Below are 8,978 nucleotides of genomic sequence, written 5' to 3'. Positions count from 1 at the left end.
AGTTCGACAACAAACAATACAATCTGATGGTTTCACTACCTGCTCAGTACTTGTGACAACAACAAAACAGAAATATGAGGGTCCCACTACCTGACAAATTCGACAAAAGACAATAACATGTGCAATATAAAGAGTTTTCATAGTTATTTCAGAGTTTGACTACAGAAACTCAGCTAAAACTTATTAGTTAGGAAAAATGCTTATTTTTCACACCTGTAGAGTGTTCAATTACAACAGGGTAAATCGTCCGTTTTCAAATTTCCTGTTTGTTCGAAATTCTGTGCAACTTCGTGAACTTTAATTCTTCTCTAACTTTGATCTTTTTCAAATAATTAAGATTTTTGTTCACTTCTAAATGGCAAAGCAGAAACGAAAGTTCAAAATTAAACAATTCCAATGTAAAATAATTGATGTGACGCGAAACGAAGTATGTCAAACGTGTTGCAATCGCTATCACATTATCATTATGGAAAATGGAACCCTTCATACGTAAACCTATACACGCCTTATCATTACGACAGATACAATAGGATATGTGTTCACGAGTGCCATTCAAAACATATGTTATTGCTATCAATGTACAACAGATTTTAGTAGTTTTTGCTATCATGTACAGCATATATCAGTCTTTTTTTGCTATCATCTACAGCATTTAACAGTCTTTTTTACTATCATGTGCAGCATATATCAGTCTTTTTTGGTATCATGTGCAGCATATATCAGTCTTTTTTGCTATCATGTGCAGAATATATAACTTGTTTTTGCTATCATGTACAGCAGGTATCAGTCTTTTATGCTATCATGTACAGCATATATCAGTCGTTTTTGCTATCATGTGCAGCATATATCAGTCGTTTTTGCTATCATGTGCAGCATATATCAGTCTTTTGTTTTGCAATCATGTACAATGTACATCAGATTTCAGTCGTAATGTAATCAGGTACAATAGATTTTTTGCTTTTACGTACAGCAAAATTCAGTCTGTCTTTCCGATTGCCATTGCAAAACACTGAATTTTGCAATCGTGTAGATGTATAGATCGCCGGTAATAGGGTATGCTATACATGAAAGAATAGATCATAATATAAAAAAAAGATGTCAGATAGTTTATCAAGACATGGAATGATATTCCAAGTAATTGTGATGTTTAATTTTACAAGTAAACAATCTTATAATTAAATATTGTTGAAGGCCGTACAATGACCTATAGTTGTTAATTTCTGTGTCATTTTGGTCTCTTGCGGACGGTTGGCAATCATGCCACATCTTCTTTTTTTGATATTTATTTAATATAAAAGAAAATGATGCATGATCGTTAATGACTTAACTCACCATAGACGGAAGGCTGTTCAAATGAATATCCTTACGTTTGTACAATGTACATGGTAAAATACACCTTGTATATAAAAAAAAAGGAACACGAAAGACCACCAATGAACCCCCACCCTCCCCACCCCAGACAACAACAACAAAAAACAAAACAGATATAAAAAAAAAATGAGTTGTTATAAATTAAAGTTTAAATTAGAAAGCAAAACTCAATGCAATAATTCAAGATCCTGGCTTATAAGGTTATAAGATAAATTATTCTTTGTTTTTCTAACGTCCAGTGACGAATATTTCATTCATATTAAGGGTTAAAACACATAACAATTATACATTAAATAAGAAGGTTCTACAAAGTAAAAGCTGCTTGTTTCTGAATCCTAGATATTTATATCAAGTGTATGTCATGTGATGGTTTATCTTAATAAATATTGTTTAAACTAAGGTTCTGCAAAGTTTGCCATATTTCTAAAGGTTTCAATTCTTGGATCACAATACTTCATCTAGTGTATTTATACGGGAAAGGATGATTGGCGATCTGGACGCGAAGTGTTTATCAAAACGGAAGCGATAGCAGGTGGTCTGAATAAAGCCAGGAAAAATGAATTAATGCCTGCAGTAATTATATATGATCTTAGAAGAACAAATATGTATTCGACACAAGATCTTCATAGAAGCGAATCAGATACTTTTAAAAGAAACCATAACTTTTTGGAACAAAATAATCAAGCTTGTCATAAAATTTTCTGTTCGGATCTTTAATTTGTTTTGACAGAGGTATATTTACGTATAATTACACTAAATGTATGTTTCACTATAATACGTTATTCTGATTGGCTAACTGTACATCACGTGTTATTCCTTAAGCAGTTGTATCCCACAATAAAACTTTTCATTCATGATGATACGAGGTCCCACAATAAAGTGCACAGTTAAATGAAATAAAAACTTGATAAAAGGCGTGTTTTCATCATCCTATAGGTAAAAATGTAATTATAAGTATTGAATGCTGTTTTTTGTAACTTTATAGGGTTGTAAAAGCGTTGACCGTGCGCACATTTTTAGTATGAAGCGCTTCCGCGCTTCTTACAAAATGTACTTCGGTCAACGCTTTTACACCCCAATAAATTTACAAAAAAGAGCATTCAATTCTTAAATGAAGGAAACTAATCAATTTCGAAAATGGATAAAATCTGTAAAAGCAAAACAGAAACCGAAACTTGAAAACGGACGACACGTAATTATCTTAAAAGTTTATTGGTAGTTGAAAATAAATGTAGATACAAACATAAACTTCGATGATATTAACACTTTTAAAAACATATGAATATCTATATATGTATACGTGAATAAAAAAAGAAGATGTGGTATAATTGACACTGAGAAAACCTTACACCAGAAACCAAATTACATAGAAGTTAACAACTATACGACTTCATCACTGAACAAAACCCATACTAATACATATGTAAATGTGAAGGCTGAACTCTGTCTTCTTGTAAGATACATCAGGTATTTGGATGCACTTTTGAAGTCATAATCAAAAGCTTCGTTTATGTTTATAATAATATCCCATTTCCGTATTTTATATTGGCAATCTTTTTGTAGAAAATATCCGATTTGTCCTACCCTCTTCGAATTAGTTTTGAAAAAAACCCAGTTTGAAACAAATCGATTAATATAATACTATTATTTTTCAAATTATATTTTCTTGAACATTATAAAATCTGTAAACTTTAAGTTTTACTTTAAGAAACTTAAATTACAACCAAAAAATAAACTTTGCAACATGTATAACTCTTTTACTGACTAATTTTGTCAAGTCCTTGGTGTGACAATTTTGAGATGAAATGGTAAATTAATGGAAAGCGAGTATAGAATGAATCAATGTTAACGTGATTATTTTATGAGCACTATTGATTTTGATGGTTCTCTGGTGACTTTTCCCAGGACATATCAACAACAGAACGATTCAAAATACTCTGATTTATTATTGTAATACATTGTACAATAACGATTGTAATTGGTATACACGTTTTTTCTTTAATTGCCAGCGTTCACGATATTAACTCTCTTCTTTAAAGATTCATCTTTAGACACAAATATATTAAAGGGTACTATGTTATCCATATTTTGATGACAAATATTGTTGAAAGAGTAAGGACATCCCTCCGATAGGACCTCGTATCAATTCTTTCAGAAGAAGCAATTTTGCGTAGTGATTTTTGTTACGATAACAAGGTAAAGCAATCTGTATACGGAAGGTATGCATTATTCTCTTTAGTCCCAGTGGTAATAGCCAATATACATATTTGATTCTAAACAATCATGTAGTATTAAGTTTGCAATAGACATCGTTGAATCATAACAATTTCTGGCATCGACTTGAAACCAACACTAGACACAATGACTTTGTAGATAAGCTACGGAATTTTAGTGACAGACTCTGACCACGCAATTAAATACAATACTGTATTTTTACGGCATTGAATTACTCACCGATATCCTATACTAATAATATGCTTATCATTTAATAAAATGATAGACATAGGTATTTCTGTTCGAGAAAGTAATGCGCGCCGTTTCCACATTAGAAATATTGGTCTTCGTACCATGAATGATAAAAGTATGGTTACATAAATGGTAGTCCGTCGGGGTCTGTGCGCGAACAAATATCAGCAATTTTCGCTGAGTCTTCGTTCAAACCACCAGTTTAATCGTCAATGGACACTACAGGTTTATAATATTATAGGAATCCAAGTGCTTCAAACAGGCCCCGCTTGTGAGATTTTCACAAACCTTTAACTATTTGCTTAATGTAACATTTGTTTTATTACGACAAGAAACCTTGGAAAGAATGATTGCTGACTATTATCAAGTTTGTATTTTAAAAAAAAAATTGATGAATAATTTATAAAATTCCTAAAGCAAAGAGTCTTAATTGAAATTGCATGGAAACTTGCCAAAACGTTACTATATCTTTTTCGAAGCTTCAATTACTAAATCTGTTCGCAGTTTTTGCCATGGTCATATCTTCTATTATCCTTTACTAAAACGAGTTTTGTGTTATTATAATTAAAAGGCAATTTGTAGTGTTGACTTTACCAAGTCTTTTATAATTACATGAATAAAACATTGTAAACATAATTATCAAAATGGATTCGCAAGTCCAAATTGTTTTTAGGAAATTATTTCAATCTATCAAGAGTTATTGTTCATGATATTTGTTTAGTTAACATCGTTAATTAAATTATGTTTGTAAGAAAAGGGTTAATTGATTAGATTAATCCGTAACAATAATGGCATTAACTGTAACATATAAAATGGAATGGTTCAAAAACAAAGGCAAAAGATACCAAAGGGACATTGAAACTGATAAGTAAAAAATAAACTGATAACATCATTGGTAAAAAGGAAAAAGACAAACAGACAAACAACTGTATGACTAATGGCTTTGAGTTTCATCCTGATATTTATTTAGCATACTATACAACACTATGATAAAGACTAACATTGCTTTCGACTTGCATAAAAAATAGCTTTCTGTTGTCACTTGAGTCATATGACTATGCCTGAAGGGACCAATTGTTAACCAATTACAGTACCGACAATACTGTTATCTAAGGTGTCCTAATGGGATCTGATATTTTACCAGCAGTAGTAACGAAAAAACTTGCTTTGGGGGAGCCCTGAAAGTACTGCTAGTTAACCAATAACATTACCGAAAATACTGTTATAATGTGTCTTAACGGGATCTGATATTTTACCAGCAGTAGTAACAAAAATATTGTCATCGGGATAGCCCTGAAGGGAATACTAGTTGTTCACCAGCAGTACCGAAAATACTGTCATCAGGGGTGTCCTGAATGTACTATTAGTAAATCACCAGCAGTACCGAAAATACTGTCATCGGGGGTTTTCCTGAATTTACTGCTACTTAATCGCAGCAGTACCGAAAATGATGTCGGGGAGTTATAGTAAATGATCAATGATACCGCCCTACAATAGTACTGCCTTTTGTTCATAGTAAATGATCAATGATACCGCCCTACAATAGTACTGCCTTTTGTTCATAGTAAATGAGCAATGATACCGCCCTACAATAGTACTGCCTTTTGTTCATAGTAAATGATCAATGATACCGCCCTACAATAGTACTGCCTTTTGTTCATAGTAAATGAGCAATGATACCGCCCTACAATAGTACTGCCTTTTGTTCATAGTAAATGATCAATGATACCGCCCTACAATAGTACTGCCTTTTGTTCATAGTAAATGAGCAATGATACCGCCCTACAATAGTACTGCCTTTTGTTCATAGTAAATGAGCAATGATACCGCCCTACAATAGTACTGCCTTTTGTTCATAGTAAATGATCAATGATACCGCCCTACAATAGTACTGCCTTTTGTTCATAGTAAATGATCAATGATACCGCCCTACAATAGTACTGCCTTTTGTTCATAGTAAATGAGCAATGATACCGCCCTACAATAGTACTGCCTTTTGTTCATAGTAAATGATCAATGATACCGCCCTACAATAGTACTGCCTTTTGTTCATAGTAAATGAGCAATGATACCGCCCTACAATAGTACTGCCTTTTGTTCATAGTAAATGAGCAATGATACCGCCCTACAATAGTACTGCCTTTTGTTCATAGTAAATGATCAATGATACCGCCCTACAATAGTACTGCCTTTTGTTCATAGTAAATGATCAATGATACCGCCCTACAATAGTACTTCCTTTTGTTCTCGGTCCTATATTGTCCATAAGAACCTGTATCACCCTAGGACATTACTTCTAGTTATATTCTAGTTGAGTGAGAAGATTTTAATTATCAGCATATTAAAAATAATACTGTCCTTGCTTCGGTTCTAATGCTTATCTCTGTGAAGAAAATTCTAAGAGCAGCGATATTGTTTCCGATAATTACTGGCTACTGTTCTGATGATACGTTCGGTGACTAATACCAGTAGGCCAATAGCAGACGTTTCGTAATGGAAAGTTTTGTCTGCTGTTCTGATGGTACCATCGTTTTCGTTGTACTGATATGACGGTTCTCTCGTGGACTTAAAGTTCATGGTATCGCCACAGGAAAGTATGAAACTAAGTACTGGGTACCATTATGATAGTTAGCTCGGTGACTTATAGTGCATGAGCAACGATAAACTATCGTCAAAGACAGTTCTTTCGATTACTTATGGTCCATGGGCACTGGTATTGCCCCAGTGCAGTACTGTCTACTCATCTGATGGTTGTCTCGGTAATATATAGTCAATGAGCAGGTGTATTGCACCGGTTGCTCCTATTGTCCTTTTCACAGCACTAAACATATTTGTATAAAGCCTTTTGCATATTGTTTGTAGATAGGGTTTTGAATTGTATAGTAGTTATAGATTTTTCTTGCAAACGGCAAAACATTTTCCTCTAAATGACCTCGTGCGATAATTATATATGTGTACAAAATCTGACAGACTAATTTACTGGCATTCAAATAAAGGTTCAGAGCTACACTTTGTTAAAGAAGAATAGAAAACTTGGAGACATAGTTAAAGAAAGCAATGTCCTATGAAAAATGATTAGAAACAGTCAATTTCAAAATTTTGTGTGGATCTTGTACATTAAAAAGATATTGAAAACTTCTTATAACCATCATCTGTGAAATTTTGAAACACGTTTCATTATTCATTCAATTGTCATATATTGTGATAGTCACACAATGATAATGTATATAATACTTGTTGAACGTGTTCCTTACTAGGTTCATTTGTGTCCCTTTTATCTGATTATAGTTTCATTTATAAAGTGAATAGAAGATGATAGGCTGATTTGTCTCTTTACAGAATTGAACTAAGAAGTAAGTAAAACTATCACAATTAAGATAAAAACGGCTTTAGTGGTGTTTGGTTTTGGTTGACTATAACCGTTTAATGGAAAAAATGTATAAAAAAATATATCAACATGATCAATGTCATAAATAATTTTATAAAAAATAGAATAATTTCAAAATGTGTTCATCTATTTTATATCATATCAAAACTCCCTAAATATTACAACGTTCAACATGTCTTCAACTCTTATTTTGACCTTCCTTACCGAGTTCTATATTGATAAAATACCTTCATTTATAATTAATGAAAATACTTAATGTGTAAACACTTTATGGAATGGAGATATGATAATCGGTTTAGTCAATTTAAAATGCCTTAAACGTGACAATAATATGAAACGGATATTGCAAAAAAATAAAAAAAATAAAATGAATTGTAAAAAAAAGTACGATTTTACTTTTCAAAAAACAATTAAATTCAATTATAAATCAATCACAGTTACACATTAGTATAAATAAAGTTCGAAGCAAAGATCGATGGTTAAAGCTATGTTTCTATGGTCGGGTTGTTGTCTCTTTGGCACATTCCCCATGTCCATTTTCAATTTTATTATGTTTATTATTTTTATTTATGTTTTGTTTCTCCCCCTTAAATTGTAAATTTAAAACTGTCTGAAAGATACATTATTATATAATAGATTAACATAACACAGGCATTTTTACAAATTAATAAATCTTTCTTACCGTGAATTACGGTTCTTTGCGTAAAATGAAACAGTAAGTCCATTCATGTAAAATACAGTTCTGAAACAAAAAAATACTTTTGTTAACTACACAGAGTCTGGTACACAAACTAATACTTTTTAACATAATAACGAAAGTCCAATGTCGCCAATACAATCGTAGAAATATAACTAAACTGAGGTATTGTGTCAAATATATTGTAACCGCGTTAATTAACGAACAAAATGCCAACAAATATCGCTTCTGCAGAAATGATATAACACAGTATTTCTTTCCCTTACTTATTGACAAACTTATTAAAACATACAATATGTTGACTTCCCATGACAAAAGTAAGCATCTGAAATTAACGAATTCTCTGATCATGCTGCAGGAAAAAAGTAAACAATTAAAGATGACTGGAGAAGTTTATCCATTTTACAGTCATCTTTGATTACAGGATTGAAACGCTTGTGGTAGTATTGATTCTGGGAATATATCACATGTGTGTGATCAAAACTTAAAAATAATCAAATTGAACATTTCTTTAGAAATGTTCGTCAAATATCGTGTGATTGTTTAATTTGTCATTTTTCTACTTCGGGTTCGTAATGTGACTCCTCAATAGGAATACAAGCAAAGATAATTGAAAATTTAAGGTTTCTCTTCGTGATAATCTTCATGTTATTAAAATCTTAAGGAAAAAGTAATTCAATTAAACTGAAGCCGTTTTATTGTAAAAGATTAAAAATATTTTAGCTTTAGCAAAGATTTATTGCGATGTTTAAAGACGGCGATTACATACGTGGAGTTTTTCTCCAGCATTCTAAATCAAAGATGTGTCATTCCAGGCATTATGATCAAAGGTTAGAACAGTCAAATGCTTATGGTTTTTTAAATAACAATATTGATAATTGATTTCGGAAAGATTTATTTAATTTGCATTGCCAAATTAAAGATATCCTAACTACTAGTTATCAAAGGTACCAGGCTAGTAATTTGGTACAACAGACGCACGTTTCGTCTACATAAAAGACACATCAGAGATCCTCAGATCAAAATAGTTATACAGCCAAACAAGAATGAAGTTGA

The 8,978-nt window shown here is 32.0% G+C and overlaps 1 protein-coding gene across 2 annotated transcripts in view; it reads right to left on the bottom strand.

Moving 5' to 3' along the window:
- Positions 1-8,978, bottom strand: part of LOC139513726 (5-hydroxytryptamine receptor-like) — a 127,602-nt gene that overhangs the window by 27,065 nt on the left and 91,559 nt on the right. The window contains exon 2 of one of the 2 annotated variants that reach the window (XM_071302472.1): positions 7,908-7,967. The gene's annotated coding sequence lies outside the window, so the exon portion shown is untranslated. Of the gene's footprint in view, positions 1-7,907; positions 8,015-8,978 lie in introns of those variants that run through there. The other variant, XM_071302471.1, reaches the window with a different exon arrangement.

This window comes from Mytilus edulis, chromosome 2, assembly GCF_963676685.1.
Source record: "Mytilus edulis chromosome 2, xbMytEdul2.2, whole genome shotgun sequence".
In the NCBI taxonomy this organism is placed as follows: Eukaryota; Metazoa; Mollusca; class Bivalvia; order Mytilida; family Mytilidae; genus Mytilus; species Mytilus edulis.
Note: the sequence above shows the minus strand (reverse complement) of the source record. Positions and strands in the feature narration are given on the sequence as shown.